This window comes from Agelaius phoeniceus, chromosome 4, assembly GCF_051311805.1.
Source record: "Agelaius phoeniceus isolate bAgePho1 chromosome 4, bAgePho1.hap1, whole genome shotgun sequence".
Classification (NCBI taxonomy): domain Eukaryota; kingdom Metazoa; phylum Chordata; class Aves; order Passeriformes; family Icteridae; genus Agelaius; species Agelaius phoeniceus.
This window is the reverse complement of record NC_135268.1, coordinates 220,788-244,145: the sequence shown is the minus strand read 5'-3', so window position 1 is coordinate 244,145 and position 23,358 is coordinate 220,788.

Genomic DNA, 23,358 nt, shown 5'->3' with positions numbered 1-23,358 from the left:
CAAGAGGTAGAAATGTCAGGAAAGGAACCAAGAAGATTGAAGGGATTTTTCACCCAACTGCTGTGTTGTGGGACTGTTTGCATGGAGAGGGAGTAGTGGGCTGTGCCATGTGTGCCTGGTGTCCCTTTCTGTCCTTGCTGCTGGGCCTACCTCCATTGCACTCCATTGAGCAATGGAGATCTTCCCCAAATATGCTTCAGGAAAATGAATCAAGATGTTCCCCATTTTTGCACTTGCAGCTATCATCACTTCTTGTAGTCTTAAAGCCATGTTTTTAGCTTGTTTTCAGTAAGAAGGCCAATATCCTTTGCCACTAGGGAATGATTTGCTCTACAGAAAACATCCTCAGTACGTGATCACAAGTGCTGCCAACAGTACAAGGTTGGTGATGTGTAAAGGCAAAGGGCTGAGAAGTCCAAAAATAGAAATATCCTTAGTTGTTACTCTGAGATAACTTTTAAATACTGCTTTTTCATATAATGGTTCTCTTTAAATTTTCGTTAAAGCTTTAAATAGAGAGAAGTTTATTTTGCTTTTATCCATTTTGTGAATTAAGAGGAGACTATTTCTAGATTGAAGCCTGAAAGAAAAAGATGGTAAAGATTGACCAAATGTTGCTTCTTACAAGATGTAGCCAATGCTTTTCATAGCTCACACTTTCACCAAGACAAAAAGAATTCCTTAGCAGTGCAAGTGTGGCATAAGCACTTGCCTAGCACCCTGTGTAACCAGCAGTGGCTTATCTGTGTGCACAGGATTATTCCTGAGGTTAATTTTGTTTTGCAAAGTACCTCACTGTGTCAACAATTTGAATCCCAAGATGACACAGACTAAAATTCTCTCTTTACAGGATTGTAATTCCAACAGGTTAAAAAAAGAAAGGCTCTATTGAGAACAAAACAAGTAATTGCCATGCCTCCAAATTCTGCCAGTCATGACACTACTGAGCTTTTTGGCTTGCTCTGGTTTCAGTCACTCCTACATTGGAATAATTGTTTTTCCCTCTGTTCTTATGAATGCCTCAGCAGGTAATCTGCAGCTACAGCATGTGTAATTATACATTACCAGTGAATCAGTTTTGTGGTTTTGCTGTTTCTGGGGAGAGAACATGTTATTAGCTGCTCCCACAGGAAAGAAAAGTATTACAGCAGCAGCTAACATGGGACATCACTATACCCTACAAGGAAGGATGAGGAGGCACTTGGAGATTTCTCACAAGTGTTTTTTCACCAACTGTGCATGTGTAGTTGCACATTACCAACTGGGAAGTAATACAGATATATTTATGTTTTATGAGAGGAAAGTGTTATTTATAGTGGTATGGGAAATAGTAAAACAGTTTAACTCAATATACACTTACACATCAATGGACTCAGGTGAGATGCAAGTTAATTAGTGCATTATTAGCCTCATGTTTAATGCTCTCCTGCACTTTCAAGTCATAGTGTAATTGCCATTGTACCTTCTTATATTCCAGGTCTTCACGGCCTAAGCTGGGAAGATTCCATATTTGTGGCTTTCCTCTAGAATTTAATTTCCTTGAGATATTTTAATATTGCAAGACTGATTTAGTAATCTAACAAAGATTAGAGGAAGACCAGTGAGGGAGAGCAAGGGGTTGTTGTGGTAGTGCAGAAGTGAGTAGATGACTGAGATGGGTTCACCAGGATGGATGCAGCATGTTCAGGTCACAGGTGTGAAGGCCAGACACCTTTATGTGTGTGACAGCACCTTATGTTGTAAGGCAAGGCAGTGAGGCAAAAGACCAGCCTGGCTGAACAGGGAATTCTTCAGGAGCTCTTGCCTCAGTCTTTAATAGTACTGATAGAATTTGGGCTACTGTGCTGTGGAAAGGGACCTGGGGCTCCTGCCAATGGCAAACTGAATGTGGGTCAGCAGTGCCCTGCAGCCAGGAGGGCCAGGCCTGTCCTGAGGCACAGCCAGGAGGGCCAGGCCTGTCCTGAGGGCATCAGGCCCAGCCAGGAGGGCCAGGCCTGTCCTGAGGCCCAGCCAGGAGGGCCAGGCCTGTCCTGAGGCCCAGCCAGGAGGGCCAGGCCTGTCCTGAGGCACAGCCAGGAGAGCCAGGCCTGTCCTGAGGCCCAGCCAGGAGGGCCAGGCCTGTCCTGAGGCCCAGCCAGGAGGGCCAGGCCTGTCCTGAGGCACAGCCAGGAGGGCCAGGCCTGTCCTGAGGCACAGCCAGGAGAGCCAGGCCTGTCCTGAGGCACAGCCAGGAGAGCCAGGCCTGTCCTGAGGCACAGCCAGGAGGGCCTGCCCTGTCTGGGGACATCAGGTGTGAGGGTTTCCAGGATGAGGTGAGACATTCATCTGACTCTATATATTTTAGAAGGTTGATTTATTATATTATGATGTTATGTTATATGATATGAAAATGATATATTAAAACTATACTAAAGAAAGAGAAAGACATCAGAAGGCTAGCAAAGAATGAATAATAAAAACCCATGACTGACTAGAGTCTTGACACAGCTGGCTGTGATTGGTCATTAATTAAAAACAATTCACATGGCAGCAATCAAAGATGCACTTGTTGGTAAGCAACCTCCAGACCCCATTCCAAGCAATCAGATAATTATTGTTTGCATTTCTTTTCTGAGGCTTCTCAGCTTCTCAGGAGAAAATCCTGGTGAAGGGATTTTTCATAAAATATAACCGTGACAACAGAGGTGGCTGGCACTGGAACAGGCTCCCCAGGGAAGTGGCCACCACAGCGAGTCTGACAGAGTTGAGGAAGTGTTTGGGCCATGCTCTCAGACACGTGGTGTGACTCTTGTGGTGTCCTGTGCAGGGCCAGTGATTGAACTTTGATGATCCTTGTGGGTCCCTCCCACCCCAGCATGTTGTATTCTATGATCAGGCTTTAGGCACAGTGCAAGATGAACAAGACTGATCAGGCTAAGTGTAGCTGTGGTAAGGAGAGAAAGGTAAAGCCATAAAAGATGGCCAGCACAGTACATTGCTCCATGAATACTAAACCAGTGGCAATCCTGTTTTTCAGTCTCCTTTTGTGCTTTTTAAGAGAAAAAGTGATTTCTTTTACTTCCTGTTGATAACATCAACTTGGCAACGCAGTGATTGATGTGTGGGTTCTTGACTGTGCCTGGCAATGAGATGGACATACTTGGCAGAGAACTGGATGGGGCCCTAAGTGACCCTTGCCATGTGTTACCTCCAAGTAACACAGGTGGAGAGTGGTTCCTGCAGTTCCAAGCAGCAGCACACCATGCATAGTTTAACAGTACACTCTAACAGTTTCACAGCTCATGAAGATACATGCAAAATTAATCCCTGCAGAACAAAACAATTGAAAAAGTACATAATGAAGCAATTAGCTAAAAGAGGAAGACAAGTAATGACCATTTAATTTGTGAAGAATCTTTACATGGATTAGGTTTTCAATAAGAGTGTTCTATGAAGGCACAATTAATGTAAAATGAGGCCTGTGAGGCAATTAATGATGACTTCAAAAGTTAGATTTAAGGGATAATTTACATATTAAAACTGAAGAGCAGCTCTAGTTATGTTAAAGTCTTTTATTTTTCTTTTAAAAAGCCTTTTAGATTGTGAGGGGGTGTTTTTGTAGGTTACTTAGAGTTTCACATTAATCTGTCAGCTTGGTTATGAAAAAAGGCTGTTCTTCCATACAAATAAATAAGTTTACCTGAAAGTAAGTATGACAGGATTGTGTGATGATCAGACATATTTAGTAAAGGTTAACTGAATTCAGTGGAGATATTACCTAAATAAATATTAACATATTCCATCCAGTGGGTACAGTTTCTAGCTCTGCAGAGGCAGATACCCAGTAACAAATGTGCACGACAATCCAAAAACTTCTAGGGTGTGATGAAAAAGCCACTGATAGCAACTAGAAATATGAGCCTTGATTTCAGTGATCTTTGTGTCTGACACTCTCTCTGTCCTTTCTGCAGTCACCTGTCCAGATACCAAAATAAAAATGCAGATTCAAAATGATTATGGTATGAAATGCAAATAGCTTATTCATGCTTGTCTGTAGAACATCAGGCTCATTACTTTTATCAGTAAACAATTAATGGTAATGACAAAGGATGACAAGATTTTACAATAAATTGTTCCCAAAAATATATTTCAAAGATACTGGTAACTAATTAGTTTGTATCCACAGTAGTAATTAATTTACACTGACTGTTTTTTTAACTCTGGGGCATCTTTAATGAGTACTTCTAATTTTGTAATCTGATAAAAGCAGCTCAGCCACGAGGGTTTGCAGGCACACTGCCTTCTCTGTGCAGACCTCAGGCCACAGAATGCACTTCTCAGAGTTACAGCCAAGCCTGCTCATCTGTTTTCAGCAACTGATATGTGTAATTAAGAAAACAATGCAACCCCCCTTTATGTTCTTACATCATCTTTTCTGTAGTGACAACATGCTGAAATGGAATATCCCTTCCTCTTAGTTAAAGATTTAAATAACCAACAATTTCCCTTTATGTTTTCTAGTAGTAATTTCAGGTAAGAGGTAAACGAGCTGCAAGAAAAGGTTCATCTGTAGGGTGTCCTAACAATCCCTTTGTAAGATCATCTTGACCTTTTAGCCTTGCTCGGTCACTACCTCAGTTTCTCCAAAAAAAAAAAATGTCTAACTAGATCATATACATGTCTAAAATAGTTGCTCTGGGCCTGTCTAGAAAGTGCATTCTTCATGTTTAACAGTTTTCTAAGGCATCAGTTTTGTTTGCAGGAATGTTAATAACCTGAGTTGTGGATGCAGAGTGATCTTGTTATAGTTCTTAGAGTTTACTTCAGTCATAACCATCCATTCTGGAAATGTGCTCTGCCAGTTCCTTTATTACCCTGCTCTCCTCCTGTAGGGCATAACTAAACTATTCAGCTTTTCTCTGTTCAACCTCTTAAAACTTCCACTCACCTCACTTCAGCCAGCTCAAGCTTGTTACTGTTTCTGTGGGGTGAGAACAATGAAACTTCATTAAGGGGGCAAAACCTGGGCTTAGTCTAAACCATTAATGGTAACGTAATTAACTTGAGTGCAGCTCTGGCAGGTTACATCTGCCCTGGCAGTGCTACAGGAGGGTAAACTGGGCACACAGTCTTGCCCAGAACACCACCATTTGTTGTGGTTGTATTCAATCCCTGAATTGACTACTTACAGCATTCCATTTTTTTTTAAATTTTATTTTATTTATTACATGAAGCTCCGAAATCTTTCATCAGACCTGGCTTGTTCTGCTTTTCTGCTTTCTCTCTTATTTTACCAGAGTGTTCACAAAGGAGAACACTCACACATAAAACAGTTCACAACACCAACAATGAACAAATACCAGGAAAATCTGGGCACCAAAAAGATTCCCAAATACACCCAGCAGAATTTCCAGTTTCCCTTTTGTTACAGACAAATAGAATAGTTACAGTAAATGGCAGGGGCATTAATTTGGTGCTTCTGTCCACTCTTGTCTGTTGTGACTCTGCCACCACTGAGTTACCACAGACTTAAAACCTGGAGCACGATGTTTCCCTTTAATCTTTCTCATGGTCCTTCCAAGAAAAAGGTCTGATTGTAGCAAAATAAATTCTATTTGTGATTAGCAATCAGGCAGTCCTGGTATAATCCTGTGTTACCTTCCTGGGCTTACACGTAACCTGCCAATCTGAAAGGGGACATATCCCCTCCATCCTTCCCCTTCTTTCCTTTCTTCCAGAGAAACCTTCCACATATCTTTGTAGTCAAACAGAGTAGAAAGAATTTGTATAACATAATGAACTCATGTCTTTGGTCCCAGGTGTAATCCCTGAGGCCTTTGAGGGCCCTTCTTTGCTAGAAATACAGAGCAGCCAGTGTCTGTCCCTTGTCCTTGTCTCTTGTATCTGTGTGTATGGACTTAGAAAATGTAAAATGAGAACAAATGCCTTGAAATGTGGCCATTCTGTTCTCTCTCATGCCTGTATCTGTCACCAGTTGCTAACAGCTTTTTCTTTCTATATAGTATCTGCTTCAAGTGTGGATTTTAGCATTTGTTTGCAGAAAACCTTAATTTATCTTTCTATCTGTCCTATAAAAGACGGAGATGCTCTGAACTCCTGTGCTGCTGTTCTCTTTTATTCCCTCTCCAGTGAGGTGTTATCCTCAGATGAAACAGTCTAATCAGAGCTGATGGCCATATTCAAGCCAGTCCCAGGGGCTCTATCTTCCTCTTTGAAGACCCTCAGAAACAGAAGGAAAAAGTCCCATGATGAGACAATAATCAGTTGTATTTGCATATTTCCTCTTAAATACTTAACCAATATTTAAGCAGTTAATTGTTAATTTAGACCAACTTTTAAAATGTTGTCTTGCTTCCTGCATGAAAGGAGATCCTTTCAAAGCCACCATGGGGTCAGCCTATTCAGCATATTTATCTTTGCCATTAGCTTTTGGGTGAAAGTGCTGCTTCTGTGTAGAGGCCACAAATGCTGTTTGTGCTTCCTGTTGCAGAATGTTCATTACACGAGCAGTCAGCAGCTCCACGTGGGTGTTCTGAGCCCCACCATCGACGACGATGACAACAGATGCCTGGTGGATGTCAGCAGCAGGCCCAGGCTCATTGAATGCAATTATGCCAAAGCCAAGAGAATGAAGCTTTACTGGCAATTTACTCAGGTAATTTTTGCCCAGCAGCCATTTCAGAAAGTTTTGAAGCTCTGTTTCTGTGTTGAAGTGTGAGTAATCTGTTTATTAGCAGAACAGAACCAGATTTATCCTCGCTTGCTTTGCACAGAGCCAGGAAGCTCTGTGCAGGTTTAGTTTTGATCCCAATGTCAGCTACCTCAGTAGGGTACAAAACTTGTATTATATTTTCTGAGTTCACCATGAATAACTCCTAAGGCACAGCACTGTTATGGGGAGTGGAAAAAAAGGTTATTTCAGTGGAGTCAAATGCAAAGTAACCTATTTAGGAAAGAGGAACAGAAATCTGTATGGTTTTCTTTTAGAAGTAGCTGTCACAAATGGTGGTAGTGGCTCATTGGTGCTAACAGCCTCATAATGAGCTAGTTCTGCAGTTTCTTTTGTAAAAAGGCTCAGGCTTTTACACATGAGTGTGAGAGAGGCAGAAAGAGGCTCGAGGAAAGGCTGGGAGGTGCTTTCACAGGGATGAGAATGCTGATAGGACACTAAGGCCAGGCCTGGTGTCTGCATTCCTAACTGATTTAGAAACATGAGGGAGAGTAAAGAATCCACACAAGTTCTGGGGCTGGAAAAGGTGCTCCAACACTTAGGGAGATCACTCTGGTTTAGCTAAGAGGAAACAGCAGGGTGACTCAAGGCATCTCAGTGCTTCCACAGTGGAACACTTCCAACCACTGGAACCTGTTTTGGCTTCAGGCTAACCTATACCCTGAGGACAAAACAGGTTCCAATGGTTGGAAGCCAAAGACAGTCAAATTCTGTTTTTCAAAGAAAGATGAGTTTTTCCCAAGGTAAGTTTAACACAGTGGAACTTTGCCATGTCAGGTGCTGGCAAGCAGATTTGTGGTGGTTAGTGGTGAAAAAGCCATTTTCAATAACTAGACACTATGATCAGAGTCCCAGGGAGCTCAGCCTAAATTCCGTGTTAGAATATGCAGATCAATTGAAATACTGGTGCAAATTCATTTCCTAATTTTCTTCACTTTGCACTCAATTTATTTCTTAGGCCCTAGAGACTGGTTTAATCATAAGCATATAATGATAATGCAAGTAGTTCAGTTTCTGGGTTAAAATGCATTAATCCTCCTTCTTATGAAGCATTCAGATTAGAAAACTTAGATTACTTAAATACAACACACACACAAACGAAATAAAATCATCATTCAGTATTTTTGTTTTCCAAGGGAGTTATTTCTCACAAATAATCTCATCTAAACCCCATAAACCTTTGGAAGTCTGTTAACATGTCTGGGAAAGAGATAAAAATCTTGGGTTTCCTAGTTGTGCTGAAAGGAGTTTCTCATTTATCTGGCTGAAGAAGAGTACCTAGGTATAACCTATGCTAAGGCTGGTAAATAGCAATGTGAAGTTGTGTTCCTCACATCACTTGTGCTATATTAGGACAATATTTTCATCCATGGAGAGAAAAAGAGAGAGAGCAAGGCAGTGAGGTGCTCCTAGGCATGAGCTGCAGCTGCAGGATGTGAATGTGTATAGGTTTGGACCCCTCACTGTCAGCAGGACATGGAGATGCTGGGAGGTGCCCAGAGCAGGGCAGCAGAGCTGGTGACAGGTCTGGAGCACGAGGCTGAGGGAGATGGGGATGTGGTGTTTGTGAGGGTCCCCAGGACGAGGTGAGAGATGAAAATCTGACTCCATGTTCCCAGAGGGCTGATTTATTATGATATGCTATGCTGTTATTCTATTCTATTCTATTCTAGAATGCTATACTAAAACTATACTAAAGAAAGAGAAAGGATCCATCAGAAGGCTTAACAAGAATGAATAATAATAAAAACTTGAGACTCCTCAGAGCCTCAGCACAGCTGGACCATGATTGGCCGTTAAATTAAAACAATTCACGTGGAACCAATCAAACATTCACCTGTTGGTAAACAATGCCCAAGCCACATTCCAAAGCAGCAAACACAGGAGCAGCCATCAGATAATTATTGTTTTCCTTCCTCCCTGAGGCTTCTCAGCTTCCCAGGAAAAAATCCTGGGCAAAGAGGATTTTTCAAAAAATGCCATGGTGGCATGGGGGTGTATAGTCAGAAGAAAAGGAGGCTCCTGGGGCCCTCATTGCTCTTTGTGAGGGGAGGCTGTAGCCAGGTGGGTGTTGGTATCTTTTCTCAGAGCTAGGAGGAGAGGAAATGGCCTCGAGCTGTGCCAGAGGAGGTTTAGATTGGATATCAGGGAAGGGTTGTCAGGCAGGGGAATAGGCTGCCCAGGGAAGTGGTGCAGTCCCCATTCCTGGATATTGAAAAGACACCTAAAAGTGGCACTTAGGGACATGGTTTGGTTTGGTTATGAAATTGATAGTGTTGAATTAATAGTTGAACTCAATGATCTAAAAGGACACTTCTGTAATTCTATGTACCACAGTGATATTACTTTTATTAAAACCAAATAGGAAGGCAAAACCTAGGAATATACAATTTGCTGCATCACAGATCACAAAATTAATGAAGTGGATTATTTACCTAATCCAGAAGACTGTCCCAGGCAATGGGCAGTGCTTGCAGTTTCACAGAAATGAGCTGTTGTGAGCCAGCAATTCACTGCAAGTCCAAGAGGAGGATTTCCTTCTTGACCCCTGATTTGCTCTCTTGGAGAAGATTGAGGCTTGATTTGTCTGAATGATCATCTCAGCATGCCTAAAAAGAGCTATCAGCACTCTTAAAATTAACTCAGCCATCAGAAACATCTAGTCAGTCACTGAACACTGATGTCTGAGACAGGGAATTCAACAGGTTTCCTGTACTCTGATAAATCACCAATAGCTGTAGCAAATTTTTAACCTAACACTTATTTTTTCCTTAGAAGCTTTGTTCACCAGTTCCTCACTGCTATTCACAGGTATGCATCCTTTGGAATGCTAAAGGCAGGTCCCACTGATGTCCATTCCCCTACTAAGCAAAGTCTTGGTTTTATTTCATGTTACTGTATTTTGTAATTCCCCACCATCTGAACAGTCCATCGCACTTCAAAACAGCTTTGTTGCCTTCCTCTGTCTTACACTTTGAACATCTTGAAGCAGGCCTAGATCACAGCAGATAAATCAAGCCTGAGTTGTTTGCAGAAATAATTTATGTAATCTCAGAATGAAAAAGGTAACTTTTCTGAGAGTTTCACAAAATGCAGTGCTAAAACAAATAAAGCAAATGTCTCCAGCACTCCTGGTTTTTTCTTGGTTGTATCAAGGTATTGTTTCACTACAAAAGCAGCTGTTGCATGGCACAATAAATGAAAAGATAGGAAAGAATTCTGGGTTTAGTTAGAGAAGAATTACCCTGCAGAAAACATTGGGCAAAGCATTAACTTTGGATATTTTCCATAGGTTGAGTCTCACATATGACTCCAGAAGTGTTTAAAATGCAGGATTTGCCTATATCCAACTCTTCTACTAGAGGGAGTATAAAATGTAGCAGTTGTTGCTGTGAACTGACATAGTTTAGAAACACATCTTAAGTTCTAATTTAGTGCTTGAGTATCAGAGCTGGAGCACAGAGTAGCCAGTGAGCCCTGAATGTGGTGGGCTCTGCATATGGAGGTTTCTGAGTGCTGCCCAGTAGCATAAGCAGGCAGATTAGGGCAAGGGAGGACACAAAAGACAAGTGTGAACATCATCCCCTTTAGTGATGAGGAAAATAAAATCAGAAATACCCATCTGTGAATCATCCCCCATCAGCATGCATCTCTGCAGCTTACTCCTTCAAGTTCCCAAACAGGCAGTTCTTGCTGAGTGCTGGTAGGGGTTGCTCAGGACAGCTGTGGTCAGAAAAGCCCAGCACAGCATCCTCAGCTGCAGGGCATGGAGCCAGTCCTTCCTTTTCACAAACGGCTTGCTAGGCAACCCTGGCTCTCAGAGCATCAACACAATCCAGCATCATCTGGGTTTGCTGCCCCATAAAAACCAACAATGCATGCAGCTCTAAGTTCTGCATTTCCCATCATTATCAGGGCCATGTAGGGATAAAGGATTCCCTTTTTAATCTGCTTTCCACTCTGCCACAGCCACCCCCCAGCCCTGAGACAGTGTTCAGTAATTAATTACAAAAATCTCATCATACACCTAGAATAGCTGTTTCTGCGTGTTTTTCTAGCATGTCAGGAAGATTTCCTGGCCCCTGCTGATTGAGTAATAATTCATGTTTACTTTCTGTAAAATATCTTAGTCTGGCTAATGTATTCTTCTCCAAAACTTCTGGTTTTGTAGTCTTATCCCAATTTTCTGTAGTGAAACACATTTCCAGCTGTGATATCCTGAAGAGCTTCTTGGTATTTCAGTAAAGGCTTGAATTTAATTATTTTCAAGTTATTATTTTTCTTAATCTTGCTATTACCAGGACTGCAACCTGTTATAAATCTGTGATAATTTTTTTTATATGTGGAGAAATGTTAGTGATAGGTAGAGATCCACGTGTTCCATTTCTGATTTTTATGCTGCATCTCTCTAATTTCTTTTCTATTCCAATTACATTCTCTGAATGAAGCTGCATTTCCTTGTACCAGGTTTAATTGCTTTTATTTTAAAACCTTAATTAACAGTATAGTGTATTTCTACATCCTGGAGAGAGTAAGCAAATCAGACCATCCAGTCTAGAGTAAAGAAAACAGAAAATGATTGCACAGATGTCTAGTTATTAAATCCTGCTCTGGACATGCAGATGAGGCTGCTTCATTTGATTTGTCACAGCTGCAGTATTAAAAATTTAGTGCAGCATTAGGAAAATGTAGCATTTATGATCATGTAAAACCTGAACACTCAGATGTCTTGGGAAAGGAATGAGACAAAATTGTGATGCAGACATTGAAGCTGTGTAACTGTTGAATGGTGTGCCTGATCCCTCTGTCAGAGGATGTTTCACAGTGTTTACACACTGAGTACCAGCAAGTGGGTGTCAGTGCTTGGGTGGCTACCTGACAACAGAACTGGAGTGCAGGAGGAGGGAAAGAGTTTACATTTCCCTTAAGAAATGGTTTGGCTGATCCCTACTATAGCACTACTTAAGTTTACATTGTACGTCATAATTAGTTTTGTTTAGTACTGGAAAAATGAATTCAGATTTTAAGTGAGTCTTGTAAAAATTCTCATGTGCTTAGCTACCCTTTAAACAAAGATCCAAATAGCTGAACAGATAACAATATATTTTTAATATATAAACCTGCTGTATATGATACTTCATATACATAAAAGCAGTTAAATGCACCTCATTTTCACAGTACTCATCTAAAATATATTAGGAAGCATGTGTTTGAGTAAGGGCAGCTATCAATATACTTGAGTGAGAAATATTTGAATTAAAATAGTTCAAGTTAATTGATGAAACATTTGAACAGGAAAGGATATGTTAAAGAGCCTGCTTTACTTCCAGCACACCTGTTAGACAAAGAGTTGTAAAATTTGTCATACTTCTTTGCATTCAAGAAGAGGTTAATTCATTTCCTCTATGTTATATATATCTGTGTCCTTTATACAGCTAAAAAGCAGAAAATTTAAACTGAATACCATCATCCAATATTTCTAAGAAATGGGCAATACTGAAAATGCATAAATTACTGGATGGGATAAATTATTCCCTTCTTCCTGTGAACATTTTCTTATTGCTTCCACATCCATACAGAGGTGAATCACACGGAGGAAAAAAATAGATATCTTTTTTGTATAATTTGAGTAATTTTCTTTAGGTTTAAATTTGGTGTACTAAGAGTCACTGAAAATGTAGCCCAGTATTCCTGGGAAATGCACAAGGAGATCAAGTGTTCTGTTTGAAGTGGAGATTGTCTCATACACCTCACCATAATTCTTTGATTCAAATGTATCAAAGCAACAGCAAAGATTAGAGTTTCTGCCTCAAAGGCAGAGTGAACATGTAAATATTTGAGGTCACTGGTTGAGGTCCACATAGAAAATTAATAGACTGGAGAATGCAGTGATCTATACAGTGTATGTGATAGGAGGCTGGATGTACTTATTAACCTTTAAGGACCTTTTTCTGAAAAATCCAGGTTTAAGCAAGCATGTTTTTTCTCTTTCAGGCAGAATAACAGGAGCTTTAATACGATGAGCAAAAAGCAGGTGTAAACTCTGAAAGGAAAAGTGTTCCCTTTAGAGTAAGTCCTTAAAAACAGCCATCAGTCTGATTTGCAGTAATGCTGACAACCTCCAGCCCTCATCCTTCTTCTCTGCAAGTGACCGGGCCTTACAGAGTGATCAGGTTTGGTACCTGTGCATCTGCCACCCCCAGTAAACCAAAACAGATCCCATAGAACAGTTCAGCAAAAACTAGCCTGTCTAAACTGTCTGATTGCTTTGCACAACTTTGTACTGCAAGGGGTTGCAGGCACAGCAGATGGTGTCCTTAAATGCCATGGCACTGGATAAATTCTGCTTTAGTGAAGGACTGGGAAGGAACCCCCTTCCATCCAGTAGAAATGCAGAAAGTGCAGTAACTCTGAAGGAAGTCAGAAGCGTTGCTTTCCACTCTGTGTACAGGATGTTGACTTGGGACAGTGTTAGCATTAACAGTACACTTACAAACCACCCAGTCAGCCTTCTGTGTGTCTGGGTACCAGCAGGAGCTGAGAACATTTGTGTTTCTCACAGGAATTGCTTCAATTTGCTTTGCAAAAACCATGCAGTTCCCAGTCAAACCTGTTAGTGCTGACACGTTCAGTCCATTTTTTACAGAAGAGTTGACCTGGATGCTTATTTATCCTCTTGAGACTCCTTCTGCCATTGAGCTGTCTCTCATCATCAGTGCTCTTAATCCTAATTCTGTTCAATTGCCCACAATGCCTCTTGAAACTTCTTTCAGTCTACAGAATTATGTTTAATGTTTCATGCTTAAAGACATTACTCTAGGCTATCAAGTTTTGCCTTTAAATTGGAAAGTAGAGATCTTGCCTAGAATGGGGGAAGGAACCCAGATGGGCATCTCTCCTTTCAGTGAGCATGAAGTGTAGTAACACAATAAAGCCTTTTGCCAAGCATGCAGTAAATCCAATTATGAGAGTTTTATACAAGTTTGGATAACTGCTTACTATAAAAAAAGGCAAAAAATAATTCACTTAAAGGGCACCTTTGCCTGCATTTGGCTTTAGGGTTCCAAATGCTAATGATGGCAACAGACTGCAGAAACCATTCAGGAATGCTGGAATTTGGAGGCCAGGCCAGTTAGAGGAGCACAAGACAGTGTTAGCTTTTGATGCCTCAGTCCTGCCTGCTCATTTTTTTCCTGGAGTTACTCAGTTTGTGTGCTTTAATCCTTACACAGCTCACTAGTTCAGGCTTTGCAGCCTGTATTAGGTGCACTGTCAGCAGTCCAGAGCTGACAGGACAGTACCACTGTCCCAGGCTTGGATTGGGCATATGAAGGGGTGAAAACAGACACAGTAAGTAGAAAAATAACAGGAAATTTTAAGTAATGTGTGTGAATTGAGTATAGAAACCTTCCTCCCTGTACTTCAGAGCAGTTCTAAAGCCAAAGCAGAGGCAGAGCTGAACCAGGCACTGCTCTTGTTCCTCCCTGTCTGTGTGGATCTGAGAGCCAGCCGTGCTCATCCTGCCTTTCTTCCTTGCTGCACCCCAGGCCATTGCTGTAGGACACATTCAAGGCCCTGTGCAGAGGAGAACAAGTGGCTCTGTGGGGGTTTAAATGATCTGCCCAGTGCCCTGAAGAGCTGCTGTGCAGGTGAGCTGGGAGTGCTCATCCAGCTGTGCTGCAGCCCCGTCCTCACACGTTCACCACAGCTGGATTTCACCAGAGCCCCCGGGGCAGAGTGCAGCCACTGGCTTTCAAAACACTTGCAGAATGTTTGGGCCTAACTCTTTGGGGAGGATTTAATTTTCTTAATGACTCTGAGTAAAGTGTGCACTGCACCCACTCTGAAGGCTGAAGCAGTGGCTCTGCACAGGCCTCTCATCTCTTGGAAACAGAACAGCTTAGCTCCTCACAGGGCTTGAGCCTTCACATTTCCCTTTTGTGGTTAAAAAAAGCACATCTTGCTAGAAGCATCTGTGCTCCCTACAATACTCAATTCACACACATGAACCACTACTTAATTTTGGTGTCTCTTTGTATTCCATACAGCAGCTCCAATGTACTCAGCTGGCTGGTTTTCAGTAGCCAATGCAGAGCACTTTCCCCACATCAAAAAGAGCTTCCTTGGCTTTAATCTCCCAACTCCCTTGTTTCTGTTAAATAAAAGCCAGATTTTACATGAGGGCACTTCAGAGAGAGTGAAGGAGTGTGAGGGGGCTTTAAATATGGTTTTTTGGTTGCTTGTTTGTTTTGTTTTTCCTTAGGAATGGTTTACACTTAGTTTGTGTAGCTGCCTGTATTAGTGTTTCTCATGAACACATTTACTATAACACCTAGGTCTGCTCTACAAAATTTAGAAAAAAGGAAAAAACGTTGTCTCCACAGTGAACATCCTCCTTCCTCCGCCCCCAAATCCACATGGCATTTCAGCCCATTCAAGTGAAAGAAACCCTTAACCACTGACACAAATGGGAATTAAGCAGAAAGATTCTAAGTCCTCATGGCAGTCTTTAAGTTTTAACCCTGTGCCTTCCTCTACCTAACAGAGCTCCAAGTGCTGTACTTCACAAAAACATGGAGAGAGGGAATTCTGTTCCTGTTCTTATGCCAGTAAATTAGAAATGACAGGAGAAGCCTAAGAGTGCCATGCACAGAGTCATATCCCAAGTCCAGAAATCAGGCAAATAATGGACCCCAACTAAGGCAGTTTTCTAACAAGACAAAGTGGGACAACTTTCCTCAGCTTCAGTGCAGGTTCCGAGCTGAGAATGTCTCAAGCACCAGAAGTCGGATGAGAGACAACCAATAAATGGAAGATGCAAAACTGCTTTGCATAGCTAACAGCGACACAAGCACCTCCAGCATCAGCTGAGAACACAGGGAAGTTCATCTTGATTTTGGCTTTAGGCAGAAACGCTTGTAAGGTGTAATTCCCAATTGCCAGTTTAAGCCAAGAGAGCTGAGCCTGGGTGCCATGCAACCCTGAGTCTCCCCAGTGGAAAACCACACTCTACAGCTTTCATCAAGGATAGAAATGTTATTCTGGAAGAAAACAGGATAACTGTTCCTTTCACAATGAGAAAATATCCATTACCTCAGAGTTTCACATGTGAATAATCTGGTTCAGAGCTCATTAAATTAACTTGGAGAAAAAAAAAATCAACCTCACTACAGTGATCTCTAGAAGGCCAAAGTAACAAAGGGAATGGGGGAATGAGATTGGTGGAGGGGCAGGGATAAAGTGTGAATGTCTAGGATAAGACAAGAAATGGCATATAATACAGAACTGAAAAAAATTTCATCTTAGTTTCTTCAAATTTCTTGTATGTCATGCAGTGTTATTACTTTTGGATAGTTTGGAGTTTATTTTCCCACCAGGCAGCCAAATGTAACTACTGTTATTAATACAAATGTCAATAACAGTTACACAGCAGTGGGAAAATACAGTTCATTCAGCATTTCATTATGGAGGTGTATTAAATGCCTCTGCAAGCCTGTCTGTCTGGCAAAGTAATCAGTGGGAGTTTTATCAAGGCTGCACATAGGCCTACCAGGAGGATTTATGGGAGCCACACGTTTCAAATTTTTGTGGATTATTCTAGAAATGTCCCTCTTGTCCAAAGCTATATTTAAAATGTGGAGCTTTCAAACCTAATTCTGTATTTCATTAACCAGGTCCAAAATGGTATTTTAGAAGTCCCATCTCAGAGAAAGTTCTCACTAAGCATTACTGGTGGGATAGGAGGGGACCCTGAGCCACCTGTGTGCGTGAAGCAGAACCTGCCCCGAGTGGCACAAGCTGCCCCTGGCTGGGGAACAGCACACAGCCTTTCTGTGGGGTTTGTGCCAATGTCCTTCCACTTTGTAATGACTTTATAATACAAGGGACAACACAGACTTGAACAGAGCTATGAGGTGGTGGGCTTTTGCATGGAATTGGGTATTCAGTTTGGGTTTTTTACAGAAACTCTTTTTTCCCATCGTACCTATAAGCGATTTGAATGCTTCTGCTCCTTCCATACTTCAGGTGTACCAATCTGCACCAAATCCTTTCTTTGATTTACAGATTCAGCCAGTGATTCTCTACACAAGCCCAAGGTCCTTTTTAGAGAAAGCCACTTTCAGACCTGTGTGCAATTTACTCTCTCTCCATGTATCTTGGGAGAAACCTCCCAGACCCTGATGTGTACACGTTATCTGTTGCCTTCCTTAGACAGGAGAGAGGAGGAGAGAACCAACTGAAAATAGATTTCAAGAGGGGGAAATGTAATTTATGTCACCTGCATGACAATTTAATTGTAATTGAGGTCTATAGGTTTTTGTGCGATAGCAGAGATTTAAAGCTTGATGCAACTCAACAATGAAGGCAAGGCTTTAATAAGGCAGCATTAAGCTGGGAATTGAACAGAATCAATACTGAGAATTAGCAAGAAAAGATTATAAAAGACATTTCAGTATTCAAGGAAAAAACAGTTTTTGCATTTGATCATTTATGCAGCATACCATGGCTGTGTTTTGCCTTATTTTGGTGTTCAGAAGTGCAGCAGAACCACAAAATCAGGGAACTCAAGCAAACAGGAAAGCTTTTGGCTTTTTTATGGTTAAAATGCATGGGTAGAAACACAGCTCCATTCCAGAAATCCCATTTGCTGAAATGGAAACCAGGCAATTGAGACTATTGCAAACTGCATCAGAGATTAAACCAGCCTGCAACAAAGGAACCTTCATTCCAAATCCAGCAAATCCTCACCTTGTCTCTAACTGTAAAGGTTTTCACAGTAGATGGACACTGGAATGTTCTATAACTTCTGTTACCCCGCAGGAGCAATGCAACAAGGTCAGTGTTTAACACAAACCCCTCTTTTTCTTTTTCTTTTTCTTTTTCTTTTTCTTTTTCTTTTTCTTTTTCTTTTTCTTTTTCTTTTTCTTTTTCTTTTTCTTTTTCTTTTTTCTTTTTTCTTTTTCTTTTTGCCCCAATCTCTACAGGGAGGTCCTATCCAGAACCGAAAATCCAAGCGCTGCCTGGAATTGCAGGAGAACAATGAAAATGAATTTGGATTTCAAGTGGTCCTTCAGAAGTGCACTGGACAACGCTGGTCCATAACAAATGTCCTGAGAAGCTTGTCATTATAGCAGACTAAATTTTGTACCCATTTCTTTTGCTACTGTGTAGCAAGTACTGCATTGTCGCCTGCTGTACTGTATCCCTCCCGCTCCCCGTCCCCCCAGCTCCTTCTCTCCCCTTTTTGTCTCTGATTTGATTTTGTGAGTGTGTGGAAATAGGGTTTGTGGGCTGGAAATAAGAAGTTTTTATTTCACCATGATGTTTTCACGACATTTATAGAGATGCTGAATGACAGGTGACGGGTAGGCTATCCTAAAATATTTTACAACTGTAACTATTAAGCAAATGGAGAATATTTATATCTCAAACTTTTATTGAATAAAAAAGCCCAAACACTATTACTGGGTAGGTGTCTCCATGGAAATCAATTTGGAAGCTAAGTGCTGGTTTCATTGCTTCATTAACCCAAGCCTGATCCTGGCATGTTGCTGCAGAGCATCAGAATTCTGCAGACTTTGGATAAAGAGTTCTACCTGCACACCAGCAGCTACAGCAAGGGAGGATTTTCTCCAGTCTCCCTCCAGAGCTCTGTCTAGGCCACGGTAGGTACCGGTGTGCAAATACAGGGGAAAGGTCTGGGGTGTGGAGGTGTTATGTCCCCAAGTATTTTTCCTCTCCAGTACCACTTAATAAAACCCCAGAGAAAGCTCCAGGGCTCAAGTGAGGCAGGGAAGAGAATTTATTAAAAAGAAGGGAAAAAATATCCCAAGAGAAAAGCAGCAGCTACTGGAAGAAAAGTAAAATATAAACCCTGACATTTCACAGTGGGCTGGCCTCCATTTCAGTGGCTGAACCTTCCTTCCAATTCTTCATTGTTCTTACAAGTCTTTTTTTTTAATGCAGTTGTTCCCTGGGTGCTGCAGACTTGGGTAAAAGTGGCTCCATCCAAGAGAAAAAGGGATGAATTCACTCTGCTTTTCTTCCTGCCTTGAAGGAGGTGTGAATGCAATTCCACATCACTTCATCTCTGCTCAGACTGGCGAGGAGAGGAAACTTGATGAGGTAAACCAGAGCACTGGGATTACTAGAGTTCATTTCCAGCAGCTTTTATTTGTATGTAAATTCCCCCGTATTTTGATCAGTTTTTCTTGACAATAACAGTACACCTACCACATCTACCAGCTGATAAGGAGATACTGACAATTAAAGGAAATAGAACATTGCAAGAAACCCCAAGCCGCCTTCCTACAGTACTTGCTTAAATATTTATGGACGGCAAATATCTTGTCAGGTATCATCCCTTGTGCCAGGATATCACCTAGGGTGCTTTCCCAAGGTCTCCCACTGTGTGTTCTCTCACCACATTTGCACCTGGGGCAAGCCACCAGCACCAAGGAGGAAAAAGTTGTGCTGGTGATGTGAGGAGAGCCTGCAGAGTATCTCCACATCCTCAGGGAAAAGCTGTTAGGGCTTGGTTGCTATCAGAGACCCTGGGTAATACTTTTGAAGATGGGCTGTTCAGAAGGGATCCAGCTTCCGGGAATTTATTCATTGATCTGTTTATATACTTATTTTTACAAAGCTACCGGTTTCAGGAGCACAGATGACTGACACCATACCCAGTCATTCCCAGCTGGAACTCTGACAGGAGAATTCCTGATTATCCTTGCCTGCCTGATCTTTCCAGGCTGGCCAACATCTGCTGGGAGTGACTGTGCAGGGCATGGTTTAGGATTGTCCTCTTTTGCTGGGGAAGGTTCTTTGGCTTCCTCTTTCTGAAGGACCAGAATTTCATCCTCCAACACCATGTGTCTTTTTCTCTGTCTTTTATAAACAGAAGTTAATCAGTCAAAACTAATCACTGAGCCTTTTTGTGTATGGTAATCAAGAGGTAGTTGCAAAAATTATAATTAAGCAAGTAGCTGTCATATGTCATTTTATACTGGGTAGCACTGAATACTTATTTAGCTGGAGATATAAAGGGAAACAGATTTTAGAAGGTCATCCTTACATTTTACAATCAATGTAAAAATGTGTCTGTAAGCATCATTTTGTTTGCAGACCTAAATTATGTGTATTTGTGTGTGTGTATCTCTACATCATCAAATACATGTAAATTTATATGTAAAACATCAGCATGCATGTACACAGACAGCTCACTGGCCAACCACAACAGAAGCAAAATTACATTAAAGTGCACTTTCTCCAACTAGAGCCTTTTGAGACGTGCAGATAAGACACCAAAATGTCAGCTTTGGTTCACAATTACATCACTGCTACACAGATCACCTTCAGCACTGCAGCTATTTTTAATGCTGACAAAAAACGCAGAACACATGATCCTTTTTCAACATTTTTTCAAGTGCATGTTGGAAGTTTTCCACAATAACTTCTCCAACCAGAATACAAAATAGCTGTGTTCACGCAGAGGCTCTGGAGGCAATTAGCAAGGCTTTTATCTAACAGTGCATTTTCTACTGATTTTCTAAACTTTCCCCCTGCTGCACACCTTGCTTTAAAAATACTTAAAAGTGCAAAAGTTGAGTCTCAGGTCTGTCCTTCATGGCTACATTTTGACAGCAAAGCAGTGTATTGTTGTTTACTGGCTAAGATGAGCTTTGCATTGTCACATGAAATGACAGTTTTACCTGAATTCAGTCTTGTTCTGAACAGTCTGAGGGGATTTTTGTGATAAACCAGCTGAAAACTGTTTAGCACTACAAAAGCATACTTTTCATGATAATATATTGTTTCCAGTGAAGTCGTCTCATTTGAGGTGCATATATGATAGGATAGTTTTTCAATTGAAGAATATAATCTTAGGATATGAAAACAACAAATATATATTAGTTCAAAAGGCCAAAGGTGCATGAAATTTTAATTCCAATTTTAAAAGGAAAGAAACTGAGTAGTCTAAATAAACTAGACCACAGTTTAGAAGGTGGTGACTGCTCAGGCCTAAAAGTATGAAGAGTTCAGCCTTTAAACTCTGCTGACATTCTTGATCAGAAGTCTGTGTGGGTGGCAGTTTTGGGGTTTCTTTAATCAACAATAGCAGGCAAACATTTTAACATAGAGACTCTTTCTTACTCCTAGAGAACCAAAGCTCCTGTAAGCACACACAAAGAATGGTGTGAGCCCCAGCTTGTCATTTGGACTGATAGTCCCTTACCTTCTCTCATTGCTAAAATCACTTGATTTCAGTGTTTTATTTCCCCATCTGCTCTAGAAGTGGCATACCAACAGCTAACCTCAGGAAGATCTGCCCATTTTCTGCAAACACAGATAGTAAAGAACCATATTTAAGTGCCCATAAATGCCAGTTATTCTCATAGCAGTTAGGAATATTTTGCTGCAGGTGACAAGAGCACTCATTCAAATTCAAAACAAGCCACCAAAGGTTACATTCTTATTTTCAGCATCTGTTAATAAGGGTTTTCTGTGCATCATATTTTTGTGATTTACCATTATTTTATAGTTTTCTGTATTCTCCTAGACATTGTTCAGCTGTTAACACAAGAAGTATCACTTGAGTTAAATGCTCTGGAAATGCTCACAATTAAAGAGGAGATTCTAAAAATATGTCCCAAACTTGTGGACAGATCACCTTGAATAAGCACTGACAACCACAAAAAGCATCCTGTTGCACAAAAAGGACCTTGCCACCAATATTGGATGCCGAGACCTTTCTAAACAGTAGAAAAAGTACAACACAAGCAGTGCAAAGACAAGAATCAAAAGCTGTGCATGGGCAGCACTTTCCAGAACAGGTCTCGTGCTTTAGGCATTTTTGCTGACCATATCTCATCAGATCTGGCAGCCATTCAGAGAGAGCTTCTTTTATTAAGAGATGAAGAAAGATCATCACACTAAAGAAGTGAATTGCCTTGACTTTTAGTGTGCCTCACATGCTTTGCTATTGAACACCTTTTACCTGGGCATGCATTGCAGGAGGGAAAAAAATACCACAAAACCACCAAACCTGTATCAAAGGTAGCTTTACATTTCTGGCAGGCATCACTTTCCTAATCTGCCTCACTTTCCTGTTCTTAGAAATCAGAGTCCAAAGTTCAATTGAATATCTTGGAAGGCACATTGGGTATGTGTGAGGTAGCTAATCCTTCTGCCTGCAGCTGAATGCAATGTGTACCACCGCCATTTTTCTAACCTGTGTGTATTGTGCCTAGGCACTTCAATGTTAGATTTCTGTGTATTTAGCAATGAACAAAGTTAAACCCCTCTCTTACACCCAATTTTTTTAGCAGAGAGACAGAAACATTCAAAGTGTCAGTTCAGGCTTGAACCAGTTCATATTTAAATCATTTTATTGTTCCGCAGCATGACTTCCTCTACTTGGTCTCACAATCACAACTCCTGTCAAGGATGGCAAATTTAAATGATTCTTCTTGAGAGTAAAGCTTTCAGATATTAAACCCTTGACTGAATTTTCCTAGGAGAGATTGAATCACATGGAGATTTCATCATCTGGGGAAGGGCTTGGGGGAAGCGCTGCGCTGCTGTCCAGGGCAGGCGGACTCGTTCTGAGCCTTCTTTGGGGGTCAGGGAAAGGGGGGGTGAAGGCTCGGGGCTCTGATGCCGTTGGGGGCAGCCCAAGGTGCCCGGGAGAGGGAGCCCCACGGCGGTGCAGGAGCAGGTGGGGGGCGGGCGAGGGGCGGGGGTCACGCTGGGTGCCGTCCCCCAGAGGGACCCAAAGCTGCCACCAAATGCACAGGGAAATTGCATTCCAATGTCTTGGAACAGAGGCTCATCGGGAGTTTTCTCAGCTATCCAAGCACAGAGCCCTGGAGCCAAGGCAGCCTGAGCTGCTGTGTGCTTGCTGTGAGCCTTGAGGTGAGCGCGCATCATTGCGGGCTCGGGATCGATTGAAATGCGCTAAGGAAACCAGCTCTGGGGAGGGAGGGAGGGAGGGAGGGAAATGCTCTCTTAACATGTGCCAATGCTTCTGTCAAACTCATCAGGGCAGGACAGCGTTCAGACTGAAAGTGTAAGAAGATGTGGAGTGAGACAGAGAATCTGACAGGAGCACTGGACTCACAAGTGCACGGATTTTGCTTTTGGCTTGGATTGAAACTCAGAAGTTGTAAGGAATTTGGGAAGGAGAAGGGACATTTCAGAAGGAGAAGAAGAAAAAGAAGTTGTTGTTGTTGTTACAGCCCTGGCAAAATCTTTGGTTCTAGCTAATAAAGGAAGTTAGTTGAAATAAAAAAAAGAAAAAAACATGGGGTTTTTTTCCTTCACTGTTGTATTCGTTGGTGGTAGATGGTGTGTTGTTTTATTTCTTGGTCTTATTACCTCTGTGTAAATAGTTTTTTTGAGTGAAGCTAACTTTCTGGACGGGTTGGTTTGTATTTGAGGTAGGATTAATTTCAAGAGGTTTCTTTCCTAGACTTCTGATAGGTATTCCTGGGATTTTGGTTTTGTTTACTGCATGTATCAACAGAGAGATTTGGTAGGGCCAGCTGGGCTGCTGGAGTTTTGGGTGTTAATTTATTAGATGGCTTTTGTTAAACACAGAATAATTATGTAAGTTAACAGCAAATTAC